General features: G+C 30.7%; 2 long non-coding RNA genes across 2 annotated transcripts; both read left to right on the top strand.

The window, feature by feature from the left end:
• The first annotated feature begins 588 nt into the window (after positions 1–588).
• LOC134701574 (uncharacterized) lies at positions 589–8,911 on the top strand. The gene is made up of 4 exons (XR_010104147.1): positions 589–703; positions 3,317–3,348; positions 3,971–4,614; positions 8,389–8,911. It is a non-coding gene; the product is annotated as an uncharacterized LOC134701574 (long non-coding RNA).
• Positions 8,912–9,126: 215 nt separating this feature from the next.
• LOC134701573 (uncharacterized) lies at positions 9,127–19,475 on the top strand. Its single transcript, XR_010104146.1, has 4 exons — positions 9,127–9,363; positions 18,094–18,160; positions 18,828–18,891; positions 19,379–19,475. It is a non-coding gene; the product is annotated as an uncharacterized LOC134701573 (long non-coding RNA).
• The last annotated feature ends 2,549 nt before the right edge of the window (positions 19,476–22,024 follow it).

Below are 22,024 nucleotides of genomic sequence, written 5' to 3'. Positions count from 1 at the left end.
AATTTTTTTTTCAATCGGTCAGTGTTGTTGTGAAAATATGGCAGGTAATTAAAGTTCGTGTTTTGAAGCCGAAGTTTAACGATTGTCACCTGTTTGTCAACAATTGACGAAAAATAAACAAAAAAGCATGGAAATGAGCACGTGTTTAACATGTAATTTCAGATAATAGTTTATTTTAAGGACATCCATGCGTATTGTGGTCACCGGATTTTTACGTGATGGGTCACACTGAGGTCACCTTGCATACGGAAAATATATTGGGGGAATTGCTTGCTGGAAGGAAGCAATTCAAATAAAGTAAACTTCTTCTAGATATGAATAAATTAAAGAATTTTCTTCAGAAAAAGTATGTGTACATAAGTTTTACAATGAAAACTATCGATTGAGTTATAAAAAACATATGCATTATTTTTTTTTTATTTGAGGTTTCTTATGACTTTAAGTGAAAAATAGCAATGATTAAAGGAGATGCATCAAAGAAAACATAGGACCATGATGACTGTCTTAGATTGAACTATTTTTTAAAGAACCAGAAATGATATATTAGTTTCCACTCTTTCAAATATTATATACAAAAACGATATTTTTCAGGAACCCAAAAATTGAGCAATGACCTTAAAGAGTAAGCCATGTGTACAGTAAGATATCCATCTTTGTAGTTACCAAAGAGTGGGGGTAAGAACCTAGTCTATCATTATACATGGTAAGTAATTTTTTGTTGGTTAAAAATTATGCATCAGGACACTATAATTTTTTTTCTTTGATCCTCATTAGGAAAAAAAGGGGGATGCAGGTATACAACAATGAAGCAGCAACCCAACAAAAGTATTTTTTCATATCTCAAATCCCACCCTTAGAAATGAATTGAAGAATGCTGAAATATTTAGACCTGCTGATATTAAAACTAGTGCAATGCCTAAATCAAACATAATTTCAAGCAGAATTATTTTTTTGAACAGCTTCAAAGTTTAGATTTGCTAAACAAAACTACCAGATGCAACTTAACATTTTTTGAAAATCTATGAGAGGACACCAAGAGAACACTTTCAATCCTGTTAATTTTTTTAAATACTTTATCATTGGCCTTTAACTTTGTTAATTTTTCAATTGCTCTCAGGTACTTTAATTTATTTAAATTTTTACAAGTGAATGGAAGTTGTTTTGATGAAAATCACCTTTTATAAATGGGAGGTAACTTTGATATCTTTTTCTTATGTGTTTTTAAATGAAGCAAAATTTCATTTTTAAAAGAAACTGAATTTCTTCTCTCAGTTGTTCCTATTGGTAATGTCGTTAATATTCATAATTAATAACTGAAGAGTAAAATTACAGAAATTGGTTATAAAACAGAGGAGGTTTAGGGGCGGGCAGGTGTCCCCCCCCCCCTTTTTCTGGAAAAAAAATGGTTGGTTATATAGGGAATCACTGAAGTGTGGCTGGAGTGGGCCCCCTCATAGACAGTCAATGCGCCCCCACTTATGAAAATTTCTGGATTCGCCGCTGTATAACATGATCCTTTGCCTTGCTTTAATACTTCTACACTTTTTTTCTTTATTTTCCACAAAATTAAGGCAATGATGTAGGATACTATTCTAACAAAACATCACAGCATGGTGACCCTCATCATCACACTAACATGTCAAATATGTATCCTACTTCATAATATCATTTAATAATGTTAATATTCAAGTTTTAAAAAAGAATTTTTATTTAAAGAGATTTTACTTATTTCTATTCTGCAGAGACTAATTCACCAGCACCTTGACTGATGCACAGAGACTTCTGACAAATAATTACCGGTACTCAATAGAGTTTAATGCACCATTGGCGACCGGGTTTGAAGACGTGGAAAGCACTCTATCATTGTTGGTAGTTTTAAGTGCTTTGACCTCTTATATGAGGTCTCGCATAGAAACTTATCTTCCTATGTTTCATATAAATGTTCAGTGCTTTATAACTGTCAGACATCTGATTGACTTTGACTGAAGACTTATTTTTAGTGTCTGCAGAGTTAAAATGAGTGATCAAAACCCAGCTTATATATTCCAAATCTTGAAAAGATTTGATTTCAATTTCCCATTAAGTTAATGTTTTTACTTTTGATAGCAAGGCTGAGGGTTTATGTTCTAGAGTAAACTTTTTGGACAAAGAGGTTGTCACTGTTTCTCAACAAAATTAACGAACAAATTTAAAAAGCTAAGCTATTATGACACCCTGAGGAAAGAATATCTGTTTCTTTGAGGTTGAACAGGTTATAAAAAACAATTCATTATATTGTTTATTTTAGCCAGCTTCCACTCTTTTTTAAAGTTTGAAAAAAATATACATTTAAAATATCTATCCCTTAAAGGGTAACAGGTTTTTTTTTTAACATTAACGAAAATGAAATAATGAAGTAATATTAATTTGATTTAAGCAGCCACTTAAGTAAATTTTGTAAGATTGAGGTAAAAAAACATGGCTGATATATTATTGTTTTCCAAGTAAAAAATTGAACCTCATTTTGGTCTGTATTGCATGCAACATTTAAATTGATCAAAAGTAGTGGATGGTTGTACATATATACAGCATGGTCAGATCTTTAAAGGAAAGAAATTTCAAAATTTAATATAAAAAAGAAGTAACCACAAAAATCAGCATCCCTTATTAATTTGGTCCCTATGAAATATTCTTTCACAGGCAAAACTAAAATTTTTATGCTTTCATTTTTCACTAGCTTAAGATTTCCTCCAATCACTTAGCTGCATTTAAAATTCCGCAAAACATAATGAGGCTTGTGGTCAAATAGTTTCACCAAGGATTTGTATAGTTAGACTAACTATACAAATCCTTGGTTTCACCCAGGTCCAATAGTTGGAAATATTTGACCAGGCCAATAGTTCAAAGCTTGTAATTTGAAAAAAGGTGAAAATATTGTGTTCTAATTTTATATAGAAAATGATAACTGAGGTATAAGAATGTATACTTATTAACTGTATAAAAATGTATACATAAAACTGTGTATGAATGGAGAATAGTAAGTTTATTGTTCCTCATGATGCAACTATTGTCATGAGGCGTAGCCGAGGGCAGTAGTTGTATCTGAGGGGACAATAAACTTACTTTTCCACAAATTTCCAGTCTGTAAGTGTTTTATTATATTGAAAAAGACAACAGACAACAAATGGCTGTGATAAATCAACTATCGCAATGGCAGAAACCCAACAATAACATTTACTTCATAAATATTCTGAAATTCTAAGTCAAAATATTGTGTACTTATTTTTATATAGAAAATGATAACTAAGGTAAAACAAATATTTATTTTTCATTTCAGGGGGTAAAGTGACTTCAAAGAATTGAAATAAGGTTGGTTGGTCCATTTTATTTTTTGTTTTCAACATGTAATGTTTTATATGTATTTCTATTTCATTTTAAGGTTAACACAGACATTTAATTTATAAAGTTTCTTTTTGTTGCAGATGGAGCTAGGAGGATGTTTCAGTCACAGACCTTAGATGGACTCCGTTGTAGCAGACTAGGGAGGGTAGCGCATAGTTCTCGCAACGCTATACAATAGTAACAAGCTCATTCTACTCTGAGATTGTTAAAGGGCCTGTTTGATAGAAGTGACGCCAACGTTCTCCAATTTTATTTTTGTTACAGATGCAGCCGGGAGGATGTTTCAGTCACAGACCTTGGATGGACTCCGTTGTAGCAGACTAGGGAGGGTAGCGCATAGTTCTCGCAACGCTATACAATAGTAACAAACTCATTCTACTCTGAGATTGTTAAAGGGCCTGTTTGATAGAAGTGACGCCAACGTTCTCCAAAACTACTAATTTATAAATTTTCTTTCTATTACAGATGGGGGCCAGAGGCAGATTCGGTCATAAACCTTGAATATGACTGATTAGAGATCTGCTTCAATGGAATTGACAAAAATTTCCTCTAACATATTACTAATCTTTATTATCTGTTTCCATTACAGAGTTTTTACAGAGGATATAGGTATACCGTATTTTTAATTTTTTTTGGTCCTGTTTGTAAGTTTGTCATAAAGAAGTGGTATGTGGTATTAATGTCAATGGGATAAAACACACAGATAAAAATAAGTTGAATACCTTTTTAAGTATGGATGAAGAAAGACAGACTACCCTATAACCAAAAGAAATGACAGACAAAAGTATGCCAAACAATACACACACTAAAAAATGTACAACACCAATCAAATCAAAGACCAAGGATGAACTCAGGTGATCCAGGAAGTCGGCACCAAAAGAAAAGACAGACAAAAGTATACCAAACAATACACAAACTAAAAAATGTACAACACCAACCCAATCAAATACCAAGGATGAACTCAGTTGATCTAGGAAGTCGGAACCAAAAGAAATGACACACAAAAGTAACTAAAAAACGTACAACACCAACCCAATCAAAGAACAAGGATGAACTCAGGTGATCCATAAAGTTGGAACCACAAGAAATGACAAGACAAAATTTAACAAAACACTAAACTGATAACTAAAAATGTACAACACTTACACCCAACCAGAGGCCAGGGATGAACTTGGGTGACCCAGGACAGAAGTACTACAAGGATTGTTTTGTTTACTACCAGGACAGAAGTGGGTGAGTAATTGATATGTTAACAAATTTACAAATTGATAAAGTTAAGGGTGTTTTTTTGTTCATTGTTTCTTCAATTTTAAATTTTAAATGTGACAAGATAAAGATGGCACATAATTTTCAAATATAGTTTTTGAAAAATATTTTTCTTCGTTTGTTATTTTGAAGTATCTTCATGTTTGGCAAAATTTTACTTGAAATAAATATACTCCAAAATTTATTAAATTGATAGACCTTTTTTTCACAGAAAATATTGGTTATTTGACAATCATGTGAGTCAGGTTAAGACAATGATGACTCAGTCTTACACAATGAAACACTGGTATCTTGCATTATGAGGGGCTTTAGCAAGGCATGCTACCTTGTATAAAAGAATAAAGCTTTCAATCACTATGTTAGAAACATTACTCATTAATTCAAGAGTTCTGATCAGGATAAATCAAATTCCCACAAAAAAATAGTCCTTATACTGAAATCCCTGTGGCTTAAAAAATAATAAACCTTGCTGTCTGTAAAAAATCCTTATGCCCCTTAATCATGATGATAAAAAAAATAGTAATTTCAGAGTGAAGGGGAGGTAACTCAGATAAAATGAATTTACTAATTTGAAAGAACTTAAAAACTATATGATCCAATTGAGCTATACATTTGTAAAGTAAGACCCAGGGACCATGCTCAGAGAAGTCATTTGTATACATATTATTTTACATTAGGGAAGTTGAGTCCGTACAATGTGTGGTACACCCAAGTTAAAAATACTTTCTGAATTAGTTATCCTAATATGAAAAAGTCTTCTTTAATATTTGTTATAAATATTCACCATTAAAATTTCTAATATTTCTGCAGGGTTATGATGAGCAATTTTTAATTGTGAAAGTTTTCATATTATTTATTTATAACAGTGGCCAACCGAATAATCATTTGCAGGCGCGGATCCAGCCATTTTAAAAAGGGGGTTCCCAACCCAGAGTAAAAGGGGAGGGGGGTTCAACTGTATGCTCCCATTCAAATGCATTGACTGTCCAAAAAAAAGGGGGTTCCAACCCCTGGAATCGCCCCCCTGGATCGGCCACTGATCCATGATAGCCAAGCACCTGTACTCAAAACATGTCTAACTTTTCTGTATGATTGCACTAAAAGATTTGTCCATAATTTTCAATAGTTAAATCTATTGATGTGCAACAACATAAGAAGCAAAATATAGAAGTTGGAGATTAACCCAGGGTATAACGCTCCTTATATTTTGGGTGTTAATTTAATATTAAAAGTTATCAATACAGAGATGATGATAGTTGCAATAACTTGAGATGAGGTTCAATATCCTGGTAATAATTATTTTCTCTGTATTTTGACCACTACAAACTCTCATTTGATCCAACGACTAAAATGTTTTTTTAACATTGTCTTAAACTTAAAGGTCTATCAGTACTTTTTTGTGGTGAAAAACAAGTAAACTCACAAAAAAAAAACTAAATGCTGAGGGAAAGTCAAAACGGGAAGTCCCTAATCAAATGGCAAAATCAAAAGATAATGGGTTTTAAAGTAAATGCATTTTTTTTTGTCCTTGTTTAAAAAAAAGAATGTCATTTAAATTAAAATTTCAGATTTATAAAGAAATAACTTTCCTAAGACATTTAAATTAAAATTTAAGATTTATAGTAAAATAATAATTTTCCTAAAATTTTTACATTTTCAATGCATTGTAGTTGTCAGATTATAGAATTACATTATTACTTGAAATTGATTTAAACTCATAGTCTAGTACATGCAAAGTTCAGAAGCAAAAAATTTTTTTCTTCAGAGTTTTGGCGTAGACTTAACAAATATCAAATGATCATTTCAGAAATACATTATGCTTGGAGCGCTGCGTGTCTTTACTAACATATAACAAAGTTGCTTATTGGTGTTTAAGGAGTATGGTTGGTTATGTCTTCTGTTTGTTTCAGTTGGTCTTTGGATTGTTCTTTGGATTGTTCTTTGGTTTTGAGGTATTTAGGATGGTGTGTTTACCATTCAACGGAATCTATATATGTAATTCTGAAATGAAAAATATTTGATATTTCTAGTCATAAAAAAAATAATTTAATGTTTGAGAATAAAGCTGATTGAACTTTGCATCTGTACAATTTTCATACTTTCTTTAATTTCTGATTTTCAAAATTTAGAAAAAATGAATATCTTCAATCAAAATCTAAATTGTATTTGACATACTATGATGTATTGGAAATGGAAAACTAGAATAACATATTCTCGTAAATTAATGGAAAATGATCCCAAAAGTTTTTTTAAATAAACTTAATCTTCTTCAAAAAAATTTCTGGTTATCTTCATCTTAAACTTTAAAGCAATGATCGCTATCAAGATAATAAAGAAGTAAAAATACATTTTTATAACAGCCAAGCCATAACGAAAATTCGGCCATACAAAAAAGAATTTGGATGTTTAATCAACACTTATTATAGAGCTATAAACATAATCGCAGGGGTAATTAATTCTTAAAAAAAGGAAAGCTTGGACAAGTCTTAATATTTTGTGAACAATAATAAATTTCTATGATATATAGATTATTATCATAATTTTACTGAATTACTGATAATTTCCTTTCTCAGCTTAGTAGAAAGATATGGAAAGTATCTCTAGAAACTAAGGCTGCACTTGCCATTGTCAATGTAAATTTCAAAGTCATCATACGCAAAATAGCAATAAACAGATTATCATGGGTCATCTCAACTTGATAGTTTTTCTCACTTTTGCGGTACCAGCTCAAGGGAGATAATCAATCTTTTTGAGATGACCAACAAAATTTATGATGAATTTATTTTGAGTTATCTGAAAGTATCATCATCTCAAAGTGAAGAGTCATTTCCTATATCTTACAGTAGTTAATTCCCTTTGCTTCAAGTTTCTCAACCTTGGGTTAATTTTCATCTCTCACCTTCAACACTTAAATTAGTTTTCATCCACAGATTCCAGATATTTTATGATAACTTCATTATTATGAGACCATAATTGACAACTGGTATCAATGTTTTAATTTTACTTGTTAGTCCCGTTTAACAATTGCTCATCGTAATTTGTAAAATTAAATTGTCTTGAGTTTAAGCATTTCTTTGTCCAGACAAAGAGTAATAGTGAGAGCTTTACTCTCTAACTGGGATCCAACTTGCCTCATTAGTTCAAAAGAGTTTTCCATTAGTCCATAATTGTTGCAAGCTATACTTTATCCCAGTAGCACAAAAGAGCTGATTCCTGTAAGTCTGTTTATTGCCTGTTTTTATCCATTTAAGGAACCACAGGGGCAGATCCAGCCATTAAATTATAATGCATTAAGGAACCAGCGATTCCGTAGGTGCAGTAACCTTGCCTCAGTCCATTATTTTTAAGATATCAGTGTTTTTTCTTTTTCTCTCACAAAAGTCATTGGAAGTAATCAAAATTACTCTTATAAATAATCCTATAACAAACAAAAATACTCTTCAATTGTAAATTTTGCTACTATTTTTCTTTCAAGTATAAAACTTAAATAAAAAGTAAAAATCTATTTTATTGAAGTATTACGTGCCATTTGAATTTTGAAATTAATTTTAATAAATTATAAAGTATTAATTAATTTGAATTATAAAGTATTGAAATTAATTTTTATTATAAAGAATCAGTATTTATATCATTTTTTTTAGTTCTAAATTCTTTCTTTCTAATATTTTTATTAGATGTAAAGTTTTCATACTTGATGCATGTAATATCATTTTACATCATATTTGTATTTTTTCATTTCAGCTTCTTTTTCTTGTACCACTGAAACTTCACAGAATAATTGCGTCTATTTTGAAGTTGTGTACCTGCTTATATGGAATTGTTTGAGGAATTTCCCCCCATTTTCCTTTAATTCTGATCTTGAAAACTGTTTTCCGAAATTTTTAAATATGGTACTGATTTTGTGTAATCAACTGCTGCAGTTTTCAATCTCAATATTTTTAACTTCACACAATGATTGTTCAAATATTTTAAAAGTTGTCCACTTTTTTTCCCCGACTTGGGAACTAAGTAATTTTTCTTCAAAGGTAAAATAAATCATTTTTAACCCATACCTTTTGGAATTCACATCGAGTTTGCAAATTTATAGAGGCTTTTACAAATTGTGGCTACTATGTACATGAGTTAAGTAAACCTTAAAATGAGATATTATTGATTAAATATGCTTCAAATTCAAAATATTATAAAAATGTAGATTCAATGTGTTTGCTATTTTACTACACTGTACTTTTTTTCCTACATTTGTATAAATATTACTACACTGTACTTTTTTTCTGACATTTGTATAAATATTACTACACTGTACTTTTTTTCTTACATTTGTATAAATATTACTACACTGTAGTTTTTTTCTGACATTTGTATAAATATTCCTACACTGTACTTTTTTTCTGACATTTGTATAAAATTTAAAAAAAAAAATGCATGTCTGGTACTTTTTAAATGAATTTCATAAATAATTTGTATTTAAAATTGAGAATTTCTCCAGTTTCCCCCATTGTAAAAATAATGTGAGATGCCTTGGAACATTCTGGTGACTAATAATGATGTACAATGGAAATGACATTTCATTACTTAGATAAAATGGATTCAGTGGACTGATTAGCATAAATAACTATGATGGAAAACCTTTGAAGGCAGGCAGGATAGCAGCTCTTGAAGGAAGATGGTCAAATAAATCTTCAACCAAGTCTGAGGCTTTACCAAGAAATTAAGAAGGTAAGTTTATTTAAGCCAAATATTTGTATACATTTTCTGGTAACATTTGACAAGAAGTGCATATTAAGACAACATGACAGCACCAGTCTGATATTCTGCACGCAGAACACCATTGATGTATTAATTTTAACCAGTTTTATAATTTGAATTGCCATTTTCTTGAACAAGATTTTCGATCAATATTTAAAATTTCTAGGGGAGACAAGTACAATAAACAGCAAGATTTGTTCATTCAATGGATATAATTAACTGTTTAATTTGCACATCACTTTTGTGAAGTTAAATTCCAAACAAAAAACTATGACTTGTTTTATTTTTTTTATGTCAAGTTATCTGCTTTATTGTCGAGCCTTCGACTTTAGTTGAAAAAGTGAGACTAAGCGATCCTACATTTCGGTGTCGGCGGCGGCGGCGTCCACAAATATTCACTCTGTGGTTAAAGTTTTTGAAAATTTTATAACTTTCTTAAACTATACTGGATTTCTACCAAACTTGGACAGAAGCTTGTTTATGATCATAAGATAGTATCCAGAAGTAAATTTTGTAAAAATAAAATTCCATTTTTTCTGTATTATATTTATAAATGGACTTAGTTTTTTCTGCTGGGAAACATTACATTCACTCTGTGGTTAAAGTTTTTAAAATTTGAATATCTTTCTTAAACTATACTGGATTTCTACCAAACTTGGACAGAAGCTTGTTTAGGATCATAAGATAGTATCCAGAAGTAAATTTTGTAAAAATAATATTCCATTTTTTCTAAATTTTATTTATAAATGGACTTAGTTTTTCTGCGGGGAAACATTACATTCACTCTGTGGTTAAAGTTTTTAAAATTTGAATATCTTTCTTAAACTATACTGGATTTCTAACAAACTTGGACAGAAGCTTGTTTATGATCATAAGATAGTATCCAGAAGTAAAGTTTGCAAAAATAAAATTCCATTTTTTCTGTTTTTTACTTATAAATGGACTTAGTTTTTCTGCTGGGAAACATTACATTCACTTTGTGGTTAAAGTTTTTAAAATTTTAATAATTTTCTTTAACTATCCTGGGTTTGTACCAAACTTGAACAGAAGCTTGTTTATGGTCATAAGATCTAGATAGAATCCAGTAGTAAATTTTGTAAAAAAATAAATTCGTTTTTTCTGTATTATACTTTTAAATGGACTTAGGTTTTCTGCCAGGAAACAAAACATTCACTCTGTGCATACCTGCCAAGTTTTCAAAATGCCCATGGGGGTTTTGTGTGCAAGATGGCTGCCATACTCCTAAAAAACCTTCAAAGGGGCCTTCAAATACAGTGTAATGTTGTTTTTTGGCTTCTTCATACCTTTACAAGCCTCAATTCATTGTAAAATTAATTGTTTTGGAAAATTTGTGCACATAATTGCTATATAAAATATTCAATTTGGGAGCCTCCATGGGGGAAATCCCCCGCAAATAGTGACAGTTGGCAGGTATGTCTGTGGTTAAATTTAAAAAAAAATTAATGACTTTCTTTGACAATTTTAAATTTGTACCAAACTTCGACAGAAGCTTTTTATGATCAAAAGCTAGCTTCTAGAAAGGAAATTTTGTTAATATTTGGTACCTGTGTATCTGTATTTTACTTATACATGGACTTAGTTTTTCTTCCAGTTACATCTAAGTTTTTAAAAAAATTATTCCATTCATAAACCATCCTGGGGCCGGTTTCACGAAGCTATCCTAAGACATGTCATAAGAAAGATCTTAGGACCTGTCTTATGATCCTCTTATGACTATCCTAGGAAATATCTCAGACCTCGTCTCGAAGCTATCTTAGGATAATCTTAGCTAAGACATCATAAACCTGTCGCAAGTTCTTTATATTTTCAAATATGAATATGATTTACGGTAGTATGTCTTACCATAAATTATTCTAAACGTATTGATTAATATAATGACATGATTTGCAAAATAAAAATAGAAAAATAAAAGCAATTTATAAATTATCTTCAAACAATAAACATCAATACAAATATGGAATTTTTAAATGCAAAACTAAGAAAAAAAAGAATATAAAATGATGACATAATTTTATCGGTACAAGTGAGTTAAATTCAATTTTGACACTATTGGTTATAAAAGGTTACGGGATAAAATCTTGCAATCTTATATCAATACATCGAATTTTCATTGTTGACAAATCATGATAATCCGTCAATCTAGAAAGATAACGTTATAAGCAGGGACAGGAGAAAAGATAATTTGGTTATAATAAGATATTTTTTTCAAAATTAATATAACAAATGAGTTTTATTTATATAAATAAACGTATAACTGTCCTAAGACCATCATAAGACACCTCTCGCGTTGTCCTAACTTTAAGACCAACTTTAAGAGATGTCCTAATTTATGACCACTTTGTGAAACCCACTTAGGACTAAGACATGTCGTAAGACCATCCTAAGACATGTCTTAGTCCTAAGACAGCTTCGTGAAACTGGGCCCTGGATTTTTACTAAACTTGGATAGAAGCTTCTTACAATCAAAAGATGGTATCCAGAGGAATATTTTTATTGATTGTTTTCCTCATTTTTGTTCAGCCTGGGAGTTACAGCAAAGTAGGCGAGACACTGGGTTCCATGGAACCCTTACGAATTTTTCATAGAGAACAATGACATTTTGTATTTATCTGGGTTACTAACAAATTATTGATTTAATTAACAATGTTGCTAATCATCAGCTTTTTTCATTTTCCACTGCTAGGCGAGACATCTCTGTCAACAGTTTATCTTACAAGGTTGTGTTGATAGTACTTATAATTTTGTACATTTTGTAAGAAATCATAAAGTCTTTTTAATTCTTTTTAGGTTCTTCTGTGATATGTGTTCATTGTATGGGAATAAGACTTGGTGGTCTAATACAACTAATACGAAGGTATGAACCAGTATTTTAGTCCTGTTTTTAAAAAAGAAAAAGTATTATAAAATGTATTTGAGCATGTGCTCTAAGCATGAAGGTGTGTCAGAGTTTGGTTAGAATCTTTGCTTTCTTTAATTGCCTTTTTTAAAAGGAGTAAGTTTAAATATCTGATTTGATTATGTAAACGTTTGTTGGGATGCTGGTTTGCTGTTTCCAACTTCTATTACATTTTTATGCCTCACCTACGATAGTAGAGGGGCATTATGTTTTCTGGTCTGTGCCTCCGTTCGTCCGTTTGTTCGTCCCACTCCTGGTTTCAGGTTAAAGTTTTTATTCGAGGTAGTTTTTGATGAAGCTGAACTCCAATCAATTTGAAACTTAGTACACTTGTTGCTTATGATATGATCTTTCTACTTTTAAAGCCAAATTGGACATTTGACCCCAATTTCACGGTCCACTGAACATAGAAAATGAAAGTGCAAGTTTCAGGTTAAAGTTTTTGGTCAAGGTAGTTTTTGATGAGGCTGAAGTCCAATCAATTTGAAACTTAGTACACTTGTTGCTTATGACATGATCTTTTTAATTTTAAAGCCAAATTAGACATTTGACCCCAATTTCACGGTCCACTGAACATAGAAAATGAAAGTGCGAGTTTCAGGTTAAAGTTTTTTGGTCAAGGTAGTTTTTGATGAAGCTGAAGTCCAATCAACTTGAAACTTAGTACACTTGATGCTTATGATATGATCTTTCTAATTTTAAAGCCAAATTAGACTTTTGACCCTAATTTCACGTTCCACTGAACAAAGAAAATGAAAGTGGGAGTTTCAGGTTAAAGTTTTTGGTCAAGGTAGTTTTTGATGAAGTTGAAGACCTAACAACTTGAAACTTAGTACACATGTTCCATGTATTATCTTTCTAATTTTGATGCCAAATTAGATTCTTTACCCAATTTCACGGTCCATTGAACATGGAAAATGATAGTGCGAGTGGGGCATACGTGTACTTAGGACACATTCTTGTTATAGACTTAATTTAATTTGCCACTGGACATTTATCAACCAAAAATCAAATGAATCAATCATTCAAAATATGGAATATACATACAGTATACCAAAAATTATCCTTTTAAACAATCTTGAATGACTAATTATTTTATTTTTCAGGTTAGCATCACAGCTTGTCTGTAAGGATTGAAGCTGGGAGTGGGCATTAGAGCTGACTTTTATGGTAAGAACCAATACAAATATAACAAAATGCAAAATAAGAAATATGTTAGACATAAATCATTGACTTGTTTTTCATCCTTTTCTGCTAATAAAGACTGGAATTCAAATGTTTCAGCAAATCACTTTAAGGGTGCTCGCGGGTCTAAATCAACTTTTTTTTCTTATATAGGATTTTGCTATTTCTTCTATGATTAAACTTTATCTTATACCTAATATAAATATAAAATAAAAATATGGGGTCACCATTTATTTAAACCCACAATCTGCCTCCGTAAGAAGCATACATTTTTGTTAATGTCCTTTTAGTTCTGTTGAACTAAGAAATATTGGTAATATCGAAATAAAAAAAGAACTAAATTACAGAAATCGCTTAAATTTTACAATTATTTAGTTTATGTACAGCTTGTTTGAAAACAATGATAAAAAATATAGGTCACCTATGAGTTATAAATTAAAGATATTTTAATTTAAACATCAAAAAATGACATTTTTTGTCAAAAAATGACATTTTTGCACCAAAGGGAGATAATTTGGAGCTTTGTCAATGAAGTTAACATTTTTAAAGTCATCTGTGGCCAAACAAAAATTATTTTTCTGGGTGATTTTTGTACCAGATTATAAAGTAATAACAAGCCCTCCTTAAACAAAGTAAGAAATGTTTTATGAATCATGATTTTAATGACCAGTTATTTATTATTTTACATTTGATATTGTTTCAAATTTTAGATATTACGATTAATTCTGTATATTTCTTTTTCAGGTAACTGTGACTGCATAAAAGGGCTATGTGATTTTACTGTAACAGCATAGAATGTAATTCAGACTATTTTTTGTATGTTTGAGAAAATGTTTATAATTTTTACCATATAAAGAAAAAAAATATGTACAGGTTCCCCATTTTCAAAAAGATTGGAAGTTGTTGGTTGATAAGTCTTTGAAATTTAAAAAAAATACTATTTTTTGTTTATACTCATATCTGGAGAAAACACTTCAAATAGTTTAAGAATGGAGAATCTAAAAAAAAAAAGAAAAAATGTTCAATTATTGAAAGGTTTTTGTTCAGCCTTCGACTTAAGTCGAAAAAGAGAGACATAGGGAACCTACATTCTGTTATTGGCTTGGTATGCTGGCGTCCACAAAGGAGGGGTCCTGATCCCGAAACCCATGATGCTTAAAAACATGGTCCTGCCTCAGGTCCCAAATTTGGAAAAAAATAATTCTTGGATGCTGAAAGGGTCAATCCCGAAATCCTTAGCTTAAAAACAGCTGATCCTGTAGTCCTGATAAAGATTCTATCCCCCCTCAAATATATTTAGTAATTTACTTGCATAAGCTTGACTTAAGCTTTTTCCTCATTTTTGTTGAGTCTGCATTTAACAGCAAAAGTAGGAGAGACACTGGGTTCCGTGGAACCCTTACAAATTTATCATGATTCAAAATATTTAAACATTTTTTTTCTGGTGTAATTTGAAAAGTCCCTCCTTCCCCTGGACAACCAATTATTTATTGCTTAAATTATTTGGAGGAATTTACTTTAAAAGGTTAAAAAAAAAATGATAGTAGTTAATACTGTATGCAGAGTGTGTGATATATTTTTCTGGTTCGTCAAGGTCTATAAATGCATTTTTTTCAATTTTCAGATCCCACAAACATAAGCTAAAGGAACCTGCAAAATAAGATTTTTCTTTGTTTAATTTGTAATAATATGTTAAAGAGGAAAATGTGCCCATCTTTGTCTTCCATCCAAAACTCCAATTACATATAGTAATCTGTAAAGTGGATCCAGGGATCATGTATGCAGGGTAGGGTTTCGATAAAACACAGAGTTAAATGTTTTATAAGAACAAGACTTTAGGGATTGCTACAGTGATTTAATAAGACATATTTTGGTTTGTATGGCACCTTCATCAGGATTGAAAATACAGGAGAGTACATAATTCTGTAGTGTGAATTTATATTTCACAATGTCACCACCAGAACAAATTATAAATAGGGTATGAAGGTAGTTGTGAAAATTAACTAATCAAGAATGTTAAATAAAATATGTTTTTGTAAATTTGGACGACATTTGACTTGCAATTATGTACTATTTACTACACTGGATGTAGTACAGACTTGCTTAACGTACCATTTCAACACTGAAAGAAAGTACGTTTGTCTGAGCGAAGCCAATTGGAAGCATGTACCTCTTAGTGAAGCTAATTGGGAGTACATACCCTCTGTCTTGTTGCGAAGCTGATTGGAAGCAGTACATATACACCTCTGTCTGCTTAACCTAATTAGAAGCAGTACCCTTGGCAGAGTGGTCCCAATTAGAGGCAGTAACTCTGAGCGAAGCCAATTGGAAGCATGTACCTCTGCAAAATTTGATCAAATACTATTCAACAAATTTTATTTAACATTCTTTTAAAGTTTACTTTCATATCTTCTTTTATTTTTTTATTTATTATTATTCCCCCTGTTGACATTAATTATTAAGTGTATTAAGTGCAAATTATCACTTCACCATTTTGTACTCTTTTGTCACTAGTTTTTATTCTGATGAAAGTGCTGTAGAAATTAAAACATGCCAATATAGTTTGATTACTCCAACAATCCCTGAAGTATTATTATAAGAATTATCATAAAGGAATCTTTTATAGACCATTGAAATAAAAATAAATACTATGCATTTTGCTGGTTATTTATTTCACTTTTTGTCAAGCCTTCAAATGTAGTTAAAAAAACAAGAAATAGCAATTCTTCATCCTTTTGGCTGCTGCGGCGGTCATAAATATTCACTCTGTAGTTTAAGTTTTTGAAATTTTAATTATTTTCTTAAACTATCCTGGATTTTTACAAAACTTGGACAGAAGCTTGTTTATGACCATAAGATAATATCTAGATGTAAATTTTGTAATTTAAAAAAAAAATCAATTTTTACTTATAACTGGACTTTCTGCCAGGAAACAATATATTCACTCTGTGGTTAAAGTTTTTCAATTTTTTGAAGGAAAATGTGTACCTGTTTATCTGTATTTTACTTATAAATGGACTTAGTTTTATTTCCAGTTAATATTATTTACATTCTGCAAACATTTATTAAATTCAAAAGATCCAGAACTTTTCACAAAAGGGGGGGGGGAGGGACTCTCTAGTCATGCTTCAATGATTCCCTATATAATCAACCATTTTTTTCACGGGAAAAGGGGAGGGGCTTGATTCCCCTTAGGTGGATTTCTACCAAACTTGGACAGAAGTTTCTTACAATCGAATGATAGTATGGAGAAGGAATATTCTATTGATATTTTCCCTCTTTTTTGTTGAGCCTGAGATTAACAGCAGAAGTTGGCTAGACACTGTGTTCTACAGAACCTTTACAAACTTCATTTTAGCAAATTGTAATATATTTTTCACCTTTGTCATGTTTAGCTGAGTTCATAACAAAGGGTGTATTTTTTAAAGAATATTTTACAAGGAGCATAGTTGAAGAACTAAGGACAAAGGGGAGTTCTAACTATATGTCCCCATTCAAATGCATTGATAGGCCAAAAAAGGGGGAATTCCAACCCCCAGAACCCCCTGGTGGATCCTCCAACGAATGTGAGGGTTCAGAGAGTTGACAAACTAGTGAAACAGTAGTTGAACTACTTTGACCATTCAGCCACCATTACTCCATCTGCACTAAAAATGTTATTGAAATATGTTGAATATTTGTAATTTACTTAATTTTTTTATTTTGATTACCAGTACACTATTTTTGTTTTGTTTTGTTATGTAAAACAAAGATTTAGAGTTCTAACAGGGTGAAATTTATGTCAAAGGGAGGTAATTTATTGTACTGTGTTTAACTTCAAATACTTGAAATTCCCTCAATGTTAGATTTTTATTTATGGGAATACTCACGTTTATGCATATATTTTTTACATGTCAGATGTTTTCTAGATATAGAAATTTAGGGTAGGAAAAATTATGTATCACTTAAAATAATTACATGAATTTTTGTTTAAAAGTTTATTAATTGAAAGTACATCTGATACTTTCATGTATGTTATGTTATTTTCTAAAACCAAATGGACACAACATAGATTGACAATAAGATATTGAAAAGAACCACCTTAACAGCCAGGATAGCAGCTCTTACGAAGATGGTCAATTAAATCTTCAACCAAGTCTAAGGCTTTACCAAGAAAATAGAAAAAGCAAGTCTATTTTAGCCAAATCTTTTAAGATAACAGACCCTTCTGAAATACTGCTTTTAAAACATCATTGATGAATTAATTTACCATTTTAGTATTTATAGATACAAGAAACATGAACAAGATTTACTATTAAAATATCAATAGTAAATCCTTGAAATAGTCAGTAATCTTCAAGAAAAGACCAGTACAATTTAAACACAATTTTGCATTTAATGGGAGATAACTGTAAAATATTCAGAATTTTTTTTATGCAGTTAAATTTAAATGTAAGTTTTTTTTTTAACTTTTCTATCTTTTCTATTGATTTAAAAAAAAAAAGATTTATAACAACTGTCTACCCGTTTTAAGAAATCTGAACAATATTTTGTAAATTATAGGTTACAGATAAATTAATTTACAAAATGTATAATGTGTTGATTATGATTTCATTTAGGTTCTTCTGTGATATGTTTTCATGGTGTGGGAATAAGACTTGGTGGTCTAATACAGCTAATACAAAGGTATGTACCAGTATGTTAGTATATAGAAAAGAAGATGTGTTATGATTGCCAATGAGACAACTGTCCAAAAGAGACCAAAATGACAGACATTAACAATTATAGGTCACCTGGCGTTCTTCAACAATGAGCAAAGCCCATACCGCATAATCACCTATAAAAGGCCCTGATAAGACAATGTAAAACAATTCAAACGAGAAAACTAACAACCTTATTTATTTAAAAAAAAAAATGAAAGAAAAACATTTATGTAACACATAAACAAACAACAACCACTGAATTACAGGCTCCTAACTTGGGACAGGCACACAAAAAACCCTAGTCCTGTTTTGGAAAACTCTAGAATATTATAAATGTTTAATGGGAAAACAAGATTTGAACACTTAAAAGATGTTTTACAGGAATCTGCTCTTATTACTATAACAGTAACCAAAAAAGAGTAAAGTTTAGGATCTGAATTGTTTACATAAAATCGTGTTGGCTAGTTGGCCTGCTGTCATCCATGTGTTCATGACATATATATATTTAACATTTATGACCATTTCTATTTAATGATTTGCCACCGGACCTTAAGCAACCAACAACCAATCATTCAATCTTTTCAATATACATACATATTACCAACAAAGAACCTTTTAAAAAGTTTTTAGTGAATTATTTTATTTTTCAGGTTAGCATCACAGCTTGTCTGTAAGGATTGAAGCTGGGAGTGGGCATTGGAGCGGACTTTTATGGTAAGGATCAATACATAGATTTATGCACTTTTCATCCAAGAGCAATATAAAGCCCAATATTTTTGTCGGGCACCGATGTAAATCTTGCATATTAATGTCAAATGTATAATGTGTAATCTTGGGATTTCAGTTTTTTGTTATCTTCAGTTGTCCCCATATATGAAAACATATAAGTGTGGTATGTATGCCAATGAGACATCTATTGACCAGATACCAAATGATGTGGATGCAACTAAATTTCACCCTATGCCTTCAACAATGAGCAAAACCTATATTGTGTAGTTCGTTTAAAAAGTTCACCACGAAAAAATGTTTATTCAATCAAGTATGTTAATAGCCTGATATACTTTAAAACAATGTTACAATGATAAAATTTATGTCAACAAATCACTTTATAACAAAAGAAAAAGAAATGTTCTATACATTATAATTGTTTTGCATTAAATATTATTTCAATGTTTATGAGTAATATATATTTCTTTTTCAGATAACTGTGGCTGCATAAGATGGTAGTGTTATATAACTGCAACAGTAAAGAATGTAATTCAGACTATTTTTGGGTATGCTCGAAAAAATGTTTATAATTTTTTTACAAAAAAAATAAAAAATTGTAAAGATTCTCCATTTTCAACAAGATTGGAAGTAGATGGTTTACTTATGTATTTGGCATTACAAAAATTCTTTCTATTTTCCATTTATACTCATATCTAGTCAAAACACTTCCAGCAGTTTAAGAATGGAGAATCTAAAATAGAAAAAAAAAAAAAAGAAAGGAAAGAAAAGAAAAAAAATGTTCAATTATTGAAATGTATTTTTTTTGTAAATTGTAATGTATATAGTTATGCCATATTTTTGTTATTTAAGATTTTAGATCCTTTCAAAGGAGTAGGTTCCGGTAAGACCCCTTTTTGGCCCCAAAAAATAAGTTTTACAAAATTGTAAAAATGTAAACTTTTAGTTATTTATTGGACAGTTAAATGGTTCTGCTACATAAATATGGGCAGTTTTTTTAACAATACAATGCACAAATATCGAGTTGTAGCACTATCAAGTCATGCTAAATTACGGAAATCTTCAAAATTCTATCATTTTAGTTAAATTTTAGACGGTTTCCGTGTAAAACCAAAGTGGCCGCAATCCTGTTCATCCTTAATATTGAAATGTAAGTTGTATTTCATGATAATACATAACATATATAAAGGTTGTGGATGAACACGGATGCGGCCACTTTCGTTTTTGACAAAAACCATCTGAAAAGTGTCGTTTTTTGGCATATTTGAGAGATTTTTCATATTTGAGCTTGAATCGGATCGGTTTTAATGACTAAATCAGTTAAAATCTTTCACATAAATTTATTGAATCAAGTGAAATAGACACTTAAGTGTTTAAAATGTGGTCAAAATCTCTCGTCAGATGAAACTGAAATTTTATGCCAAAATGAGTCCTTACCGGACCTACTCCTTTTATAAGTTACTTTGTACATGTAGTTGTTGCAATCTAATCTGCCGATGTAAATTTTCTCACTAAATTTCATAGCAAAATTTTGACTGATTTGGGTTTTTTTTGGTAAAAAGTTTCAAATACCTTACCATAGCAAATGCCTCTTTAGTGTACACTTAGACGTCAAAATTTTACGGGAACCTTTGTGATATCCAGTAATGGCGGACAAATAGGGATAAGGTGTATGGTCTGCACTTCATGTATCCCCTTTCAACCTTTTTTTTCATGTTAATTTTGATATCTTTAAGATATGTGACAAGGGTGCGCTAATGCAGAGGAATTTATGAAGTTAATAAGTTAGAAATATATTTTTTGCATTTTTTGTCATTTTAGCTGATTTTGGTTTGTAACCAAGGTGTTATTTTAAAAGAATAATTTTACAAAAGGTATTATTTGAGGAACATCTTGTTGAAATTGGATTGGTTGTTTTTTTGGTGATAAACACCTTTTTAACATAACTTTAAGTATTATTTTGGCTGTAAATTTTTATTTGTGGAGACAGCCAGAGTACACGTTGTAGACGGATGAGCAAACAGATGATATATACTTGCTTACTATCAGTGGGGGATCCAGAACTTTTCATAAGGGGGGGCACTGACTGACCTAAGGGGGGCCGCTCTAGTCATGCCTCAGGTGACCTATAATTGTTAATGTCTGTGTCATTTTGGTCTCTTGTGGACATTTGTCTCATTGGCAATCATACCACATCTTCTTTTTTATATTGTTAAATAACTATACTACTTTGATATAAAGAATTGACTTTGATTAGAAATTGGGAGGAATTATAAAGAAACTTTATATAAGAGCTAGGGGTTGTTAATGTTGTATAAAATGCAGTTAACTATTTCCTTGGTGATCTAATAATTTTTGCACAGATCATGATATTAGTTTATTTAAATAACCCGCTAGTATTTACCTGTGAAATAATATCTGTCTTATTAAAAAATTATGTTGTAAGTCATCTTGTTCATGTTGTTATATAAATGAATGTATAAAAAATAAGATTCAAGGAAAAAATTCACTATGAAATAGATTCAGGAATATATTACAAAATGTATTATATAAATATCTTTAAAATATAATTGCTCATAATTACCTCCCTTTGATAAATTATGCAAATTTGTTCTACCTTTGTGAAACATTTTATGATTAAAGTCAGGTATATATTGATTGCGAGTATCTTATATACTAGTTAAATTAATGGGAGTATATTTCACAAGGTTCTGTGAAATATGATACGGCAAATATACACCGGTACATACTATCCGCATAACACAGATAGATTTTCACTCCTCTGGAAAAATTCTACCTGTGAAATACCATGCCTGAAATAAATTTACCGTGACAAATTATCCTCATGATAAAATATCACAGAGGAAGAAATAAACCGTTACACTTTAACCAGGAAAAAAAAATGTACTGCTATTCAAAAGATGAATTTAGGACTTTTTCCAAATAATAGGCAAATTAGCAAATCATGCCTTTCACCAGAAAAAAAATCGTCATATTTGCATGCCTTGATGATGTCATATACCAGAAAGAAGTACTGTACAGTAGTAGGTGTCCCTGCACTATTTAAGTTTCAAACACTTTCAAACTTGTCATTTCGTGGGAAGCCTAGAAAAATTCATGT

This window comes from Mytilus trossulus, unplaced genomic scaffold (genome assembly GCF_036588685.1).
Source record: "Mytilus trossulus isolate FHL-02 unplaced genomic scaffold, PNRI_Mtr1.1.1.hap1 h1tg000247l__unscaffolded, whole genome shotgun sequence".
In the NCBI taxonomy this organism is placed as follows: Eukaryota; Metazoa; Mollusca; class Bivalvia; order Mytilida; family Mytilidae; genus Mytilus; species Mytilus trossulus.
The sequence above is the reverse complement of the archived record's forward strand: the minus strand, read 5'-3'. Positions and strand labels throughout refer to the sequence as shown.